Source organism: Mauremys reevesii, unplaced genomic scaffold, assembly GCF_016161935.1.
Source record: "Mauremys reevesii isolate NIE-2019 unplaced genomic scaffold, ASM1616193v1 Contig1, whole genome shotgun sequence".
In the NCBI taxonomy this organism is placed as follows: Eukaryota; Metazoa; Chordata; order Testudines; family Geoemydidae; genus Mauremys; species Mauremys reevesii.
Window position 1 is genome coordinate 4,772,236 of NW_024100715.1, and position 6,111 is coordinate 4,778,346.

Genomic DNA, 6,111 nt, shown 5'->3' on the forward strand with positions numbered 1-6,111 from the left:
GAGGGCCAGGCAGCTGGTGCAGGCTATTAATTTACTGGGGCGAACACAGGAGCCAAGAAAAGAAGAGCAACAAAGTGGGGTGGAACTGCTAGTGTAAGGGCAGAGGGCACCTCAAAGGTCGTTGGTGAACATGGATGCCCTGGAGATTAGCACCGTCCTGTTATTTATTTAATTATTAATAAAAGCAACGCGTTAAATGCCATCCCAAAAGGTGAGTCAATCAGGCACTATGGGTATAATAAAGAATACAATGGCAAACCTGGGGTAGGTTTCTCCGACTCCAATAGGAGATTTGGAAATCCTCTTTGAGACCTTGCTTTAGCGATTTGCCCTAAAGGATGCCAAAAGTGTGTCTGTTCCCTGAGCAGCCTCGGCTGAACTTGAGTTCACCCTGAGCAGGAGCTTTTTAAAGTTACTAAACAGCACCTGTTTAAATGGCAAGGATACCTTTGTTTATTTCAAACCTGACCATGTCGGAAATGCCAGCGCAGAAGCTGAGTTAGCCAATTGTAAGCTTTCATGAAAGCAAGGAGAACACAAGCAGTTGACTGCCATTCCTGCAGGCTACAACTAGTTTCTCCCATATGTTTTGTGGCTTTGTACATTGAGAGGTAGAAATTATGGAGACACCAGTCCTCTAGTTATGCTGAAGATTTGGGTTGAGTTTTGCACTTAAAGCAGAGTTTTAACATCTTTGATTTGTATGAAAATTACAGCACATCCTCCACAAAATAAAGCACTTACTCTATGAGCATACAGTGATCTTTCCTGCCTGCTGAGTGCACATGCTTTGGGATGTATGCGATGGATGACAGAGGGGCCTGGTGTTCTGAGGTGGCTGTTGGGAGCATTTACAGGGCTGAGATTTTTTTCCCGAGTGGTAGCTGTGGTCTTCTGGGACCGTACAAAAGTCTGTTTGCCGTCTGACAGAAGGGTGCTGGTATCACCCATGAATTCCTAGTCTGGGATCAATTTAAGGGAATGTGTTTTCCACTTGTTCTTGAGTGTAAACATTCCTTTCAAAGTCCTTCCCCATCACAGGCAGGACTAACATGATGGTGATGTCATGGCTTGCAAAGAATTCAGTGTTAAGTTTGTAGATTCACACTGTGATATTTAGACTTTGATCTTCAAAGGCATTTAGGCACCGAACTCCACCTGAAATAATTATCTTTGAGGATCTGGGTCTTAGTTACCTAAAGAGGCTCCTAGTGGTTTTGTTCCATATTTGGATGTCAGATATAACAAACCAAGTCAGTATGAAGTGTATGTACTGTAATCAAATACACAAATCATCCTCTTCCAAAGAATTTCTGAGCAATTGAGCTTCATGTTTGCTTTTTGTGAATATTCATGCTAGTGAAGCTCAAGTGTGTGAATACTTGTGGAAAGTGAATACAAAAGTATCAGGAACATGGTGAAGTGAAATTTTCTTTTGAATTTGAATATATGTTAGTAGAAATTGGTTTGCATTGTTTTCTTAGCTGCAGTGAGCACCATCATCACAACTGAGCTGATCTATTGGGTGACTGTGGCTGAGGATTATCTTTTATTTGTATTATGGTTGCATCTAGAGTCCCCAGCCAGTATTGGAACCCCATTGTGCTAAGTGCTCTATGAACCTATATAGTAAGACATGGTCCCTGCCCCAAAGAGCTAACAATCTAATTAGACCAGGCAGACCAAGGACGTGAGGGCAAAGAGATGTGAAGTGACTTGCCCAGCCCCAGGGTCATACAAAAGATCAGTAGTAGAGCTCAGCTCTCCTGAGTCCTAGCCAATGCCATATCCACATAACCATGGAGCATGGAGTTGGAGTGTTGCTTCTCATTTCTCCTCGGGTATGGGGCTGCTTCTGCATTACAGCCATCAAGCAGTGTAAGAGGAAAATGTTACAAGCATCTTCCAATTGCTCTAAAAGCTACATGCGGCTAGCTATAGGCAAACAAGGTCAGGTGAGAGGAAGAGGACAGCTGCTTAGCTGCTGTGTGTTTTTCTGCTGCACACTGCAGGGGAAAAATCCCTGGTGTCCGTGTGTAGGTACATCATCAGGCGCTGGGTAGAACAGCAGGCAAAGGTCTCTCCAGGAGGGAAACAAGCAGGACTGCCCAAAAAGGTAATCCGGTCTTGTGGCTCAGCAGGAGGGGATGTGGAGGTCACCATTGGTAGCTGTGGGTCAGAGCTGGGTGAGGCTCAAAGAAGCAACAGAACTGCGGTCACTCAAGTGGGAGGAAGTGACATGAGTGAGTGTACAGGCTTGGACATGGTGAAAGCTATAGAGAGCTGCTTCCTGGGAAGGTTGGCAGCAACCTTAGGTGATCACAGCCATACCCCAATAGCCTCGAGGGAAGGTAGTCAGAGACCCTGTTGTGCCCTCCGAATACTTGACGATACTTTCCTACGTGACAGCCTGTGGGTGGATATTCATCTTGTGAAGAGCTATTCAAACTGGATGGAGATTATTCCTTCCTGACAAAGTGTTGTAGGGGGACTATTCCACTCTGGATGGCAGAAACATTACAAAATGGGCAGCGTGGCCACAGAGACGGTCATGCCACCTCACCCTATATTCTCTTTATAATTCCTGGGGATCCTCATTCTTTTAATCACCCCTGCCCTCCAAGATCCCTCCATCATTTCTCCTTCCTTGGTTCCACCTCCTCTTCCCCCACTCGCTCTTTCCCTCCCACAGAAGGTGACCAGATATTTAAAATGAAAAGCAGACTACCAGAATCTTCTTGTTGGAAAAAGGAGTAGAGAAGATGCTCATGAGAGGGTTTGGCCTGCTGGAGTAGACAAGGTCACCACGGTTAGTAGTCGCCTTAGGGCCTGAAGCATAACAGTGTATAGCTTTGAAACATTTTGGCTGTTTTTTTCAGAGCCTAAGGGAGGGAGATGCCCAAGTCTAATCCCAGGGGCTAGTTCACATAACACAGGCTCCCCTGAAGACGACAGCCTTTCATCCTGCCAAATGTCACTGTGGCTAGCCTCATTATCCATAGATACATCTAATCTTTCTTCAAATCTTCCTAAACCCTTCGCTTCAACAGGCAAGACACCGCGCAGTGGCTGTGGTGTATTATTAAATGATGTGCACGTCCCCTGAGCTTTAGATAAGGGCAAGACTGATGTATACACAAATCAGTGACTGAATAGTGACAGCCTGGAAACAGACAGTAGAAAAGCAGGACATTTGAGGTTCTGATAAAAACTATTTTTTTAAGCTGGAAAAAGTTTTGGAACGCAGACAAAGGGTCCCTCAAATATCCTCAACTCTGCCCCTGTGTGTGTACCACCTAAATGATCACAGACGATCTTCCAGTTCAAGGGCTCAGGGAACCACACAGTAGTTAACACACTACAGTTTTCTAGCGTGGAGAAAGCCTAACACTTCATATCACAGCAGAGACCCATGGAGTTCCCTTCCCAGTACAATTCCCTTGCACCAACCATTGGGAGTTTCACAGCCAGTTTAATCTTTTATCATGCAGGGGCCAGACTTCCGGCAACTCTGGACATCTTAAATCTAAATACTCGTGGGATTCAGTTACACAAACCCTGCTCTGTAAACCACGGGGGATACTGGGAAAGAGGCCTCCAGCAGATGCCGGATGGAGATTTCTTAAAGTTCACGAGCAAGCTACCAATGTAGAAACAGTTAAAGATGTCCTTGGGCAACAGGGATCGTGGCCAAATCACCCAGACACTCGGGGATGCAGATGTCAGTTCGCTGAGATGTTTGTCGTCAACAGACTCCTAGACTTTAAGGCCAGAAGGGACCCATAAATCTACTTGACATTGGTAAGACGAGGGATGGTGACTGATAGGACTGACCAGTGTTCGCGAGTGACATTATGACAGTCCACCTGAAATTGTCAGCGTTACCTGAGTACTTCACGACACGCTTGTCAGGTCAGGACTCAAACTCCCAACTGTACTGTGAAGCCCTGACTCGGGCAGCTGTTGGATGTGCCAGGGAGCAAACATCAGACATTCCAAGCAAGGCCAGCGCTTCCACTAGGCGACCCTAGGCAGAAATTTGGCGGTGGGGAGGTCCTTCCGCTCCGGGTCTTCGGGGGAAATTCAGCGGCGCCGAATGCTCAGAGGAGGAGCGCTGCCACCTAGGGCAGCCAGAACCCTGGCGCCACTCCTGATTCCAAGTCATATTTGCGGAAGACAACTATTTAATTTCTCTCTCACAGACCAAGGCTAAGACCTCCCCTCCCATACCCACTCCCTATTTACCCTTAATGCACCCTAGGGTAAAAAAAAAACCCTTCCCTCCCTGTATCCCCCAACACTCCCCCATGCCTGGGTGGGGAAATAATCCTCTCACAACCAACTGAGGTCCCCACAAGATCCTTTTTCTACCCAGGAACACACTGAAAAGGGGGGCAGTGGAAACAGCAACCAAATCCCCCCTCCCACAGTCCCTCAGGGTAGGGGCTGGGGGAGAAACAGAGAAGGAGAGAGGGGAAAGGGGCTGAGGAGAAAGAGAAAAGAGACAGGTAAATGGGGGAGGGGACCCCAGGAAAGGCAGATGGATGAAGTTTCTCTGCAGTGGCATTTGCGGTGAGGTGTGAGACAGGATATGCAGCTTCCTTCTCTCTCCCAGCCCCCGGGCAGGGCTGAGGGATCTGCAGCGAAAGGGTTGTAGATGGGGTTAGAGGGGGGCAGGGGGAGGCTGTTTCACTCCATCCCAGCTCTGGTGCAGCAGGAACAGTTGTTTTATTTCTCTCTCCCCCCCCTTGGAAAGACTTTTCCATCCTTGGGGGGAATGGGAAGGGGAATAAAAAACAAACGATGCAGCAGCAGCTGTAGCGGAAGATGACTCAGCCCAGACCCCACCCGTCCCTGAAGCGGGGCCACAAGGAGCCGGGGCAGGAGCAGCAGGGCCCTGCACGCTGCGTCCCCACTGCCTGCACCCACGTTCCTCTTCGAGCCTCCCTGACTCAGCAGCCCTGCAGGGCAAGACTCAAAGTGGCTGCTGGAACTGCTGAGCCCTGGGGCCCCTGTGCTGCTCCGGGCACAGAGCCAGACCCAGCCCGCGTTCCTGTAAGGCCGCACATGCCCCAGGGATGGGCGCGTAAGAGCTGGGTTGGCTGGACAGACATGGAGAGAGAGTGGCTCATGGAGCTGTGAGAGCGCACTCAGGGGGGGGAGGGTGGGAAGGAGGAAGCGTCCCCAGGCCACTGCTCGCTGTGTATTCCCCCCCTCGCCCCCAGGAAATTCCTACCCTAATTATCTGTTCTCTCCCCTGCTGCACATGGGGCCCTCCATTTCTCCTTCAGCCCTTCGCCCCAGCTGAGACACCGATCACCCCCCTAATGCTCCACACGCCCCCCTTGCTCACAGGACCTAGCGCAGACTAGAAACCGGACCAATCCAGCTGTGACAACATCTGCAAATGCACCACACAATCCTGATGCAGAGCATTCCCTGCTTTTCCAGTTCTGGTTTCCCCTCCCCACTGCCTAGGCTCTGCCAATGCCCCTCAATCCCAAGCCGCACCCACCCCACCCTACCCCCTCGCCCGGCACCCTCCTCGTCAGTTCCTGAGACCTTCCCACAGCTTTGCTGATGCATATTGACCCTGATGTGTACCATCCCCTACAATTCCAGTTCTACCTTCTGACCTTCTCCCTGGACACCACCACCGAGTTCTGTTGAGGCACCTGTCTTGGTTTGCCCCACACCAGTACTTCCGAGGGGAGCAGCCCCCTCTGAAATGCAATGATAAGTTTGCCTCTCCTTACTTATCCCTGGAAGAGAAGGCCTGCAGGAGCTGCAGCATCTTTCCACCCTTCCATAGAGAAGTACAGAAATTCAAACTATCCTAGGACTCTGTGGGCCATCAGTTCTTGAGCAGAACCACCCATAGTATTATATGCAGCTACTGTGACAGGCGGGTCTAGGCCTGCCCAAAGCTACAGGCCCGCTCCCTCAACCAAGGGGGAGGAGCCAATTGGACCCTGGCCACCACTGAATACTGGGGAAAACAAAGGAAAAAACAGGGATGGGAGCGCTGTCAAAGGTTGAAAATCAGGGATCCGGAGGGGGACACCAAGCAGAGAACCCCCGACAGCCCCCACCGCTCCTCAAAGGTGTCTA